Consider the following 1,975-nt stretch of genomic DNA (forward strand, 5'->3'; position numbering starts at 1 on the left):
CTTTTTGCCAACAGTACACTACACATAGTACTAGAGCCCCTTAAAGAAAAAATGAAGTCTCTTGAAAAAGATATTCTTGGGCAAAGCAGCGAATCTACCCACAATAATTCATCCTTTATTGACTCTGTTGCAAGAGATAAGATCCTTTTAAAGAGCTTATTGGAGGAACGAGGAAAAAACAGCCCTTGTAAGGACCAGGTTTGCTCAGCTGAATGACATGGATGCTCCAACAGTTTTCTTTTTTGGACTTGAAAAAAAGTCAAGAGAACAGAAGATCTTTCATCAATTGAAGATGCCATGTGGTGGAGTTACAACTGATCGGCAGGAAATTCAAGCATATGCTCTTTCCTTTTACGAGGATTTATACTGTTCCAAGGAATGTGATGGAGCTGCAGCTGATGAATTTTTACATGATTTATCTAAGCTATCTGAAAAGGAACATGATGAATTGGATAGTCCTTTATCATTTGGAGAACTTTCTCAAGCTGTTCAGGAGATGTCTTATGGGAAATCAACTGGGTTGGACGGTCTTTCAGCAGAGTCTTTCAAGTCTTTCTGGAACTTAATCGGAGAAGACCTATATGGTGTTTTTCTTGAATGTATTGAGCAAGGAACTCTTCCTTTGAGATGTCGAAGGGCAATTTTAACCCTAATTCCAAAAAAGGGTGATCTTGGGTGTCTAAAGAACTGGCGTCCGGTATCATTGATCTGTGCTGATTTTAAGATATTGTCAAAAGCACTGACTAATAGACTTAAAAAATGTATGGCATCAGTCATTCATAAAGATCAAACATTTTGTGTTCCTAAAAGGTCGATTTTTGACAATCTCTTTTTGTTGAGAGATATCATTACTGTTGCTAAAATGCATCATTTGGACATTGGTTTTCTTTCACTAGACCAAGAAAAGGCGTTCGACAGGGTGGACCATCAATATTTATTTAAGACCATGGAAGCGTTTGGTTTTGGTCCATATTTTGTTTCACTCATTAAGATATTATATAATGGAATTTACAGCATGTTAAGACTTAATGGTTCCCTAACTAGGCCTTTTTCTGTAACCAGGGGAATAAGGCAAGGGTGCCCTCTTTCAGGTCTCCTGTATGCAATATCTATCGAGCCTCTCCTAGTTTCACTTAGGAAGCAACTACGTGGTGTTAATATTCCCATTTTCCCCAGTGTAGATCCAGTTAAACTTACAGCTTACGCAGATGACATAACAGTAGTTATAAAAGACTCGGAGGATGTTTCAAGATTGATCTCTTCTTTAGATAGCTTTCAAAAAGCTTCATCTGCATGTATCAACTGGGGAAAATGTGCATCCTTGCTGTTGGGAGAAAGGTCGGGTGGAGGACCTCCCCAGCTGCCACAGCAATGTAGATGGGCCCGAGATGGCTTTAGAGTCCTGGGTCTTTACTTTGGGACTAATAGTTATATAGAAAAGAACTGGGAAGGGCTATTTGATCGGGTGATTCTTAGAATCCAGAAGTGGCGATGGATTCTTCCACAACTCTCTTACAGAGGAAGATGTTTGGTTATTAACAACTTGGCAGCTTCAATGCTATGGCATAGATGTACTGTGTTGGATCCTCCCAAAGAACTACTTATTGGTGTTTCAAAAAGCATTTGTTAACTTTTTTTGGGATGGTTGCCATTGGCTTCCTCCAGGTGTCCTGTATCTCCCTGTGGCAGAGGGAGGGCAGGGATTAATACATCTGGAATCTAAGATTATGGCAATGAGATTGCATACATTGCAAAAACTCCTGTACTGTTCAGATCAAGTGCCTTGGGTTGTTATTGGTCTGCATATACTCAAGAGTCTTGGAGGAATTGGTCTCGACAAGCAGTTGTTCTTAATGCAGAAATCCTTTGTGGAGAAGACACTGTTTTTGCCTTTCAGTTTCTATGGATCAGTGATTAAATCATGGGATTGTTTTAAACTGGTAAGACAAGAGGATGAGCATTATGGTATTGAAGA

This window comes from Cyprinus carpio, unplaced genomic scaffold, assembly GCF_018340385.1.
Source record: "Cyprinus carpio isolate SPL01 unplaced genomic scaffold, ASM1834038v1 S000006456, whole genome shotgun sequence".
Taxonomy (NCBI): domain Eukaryota; kingdom Metazoa; phylum Chordata; class Actinopteri; order Cypriniformes; family Cyprinidae; genus Cyprinus; species Cyprinus carpio.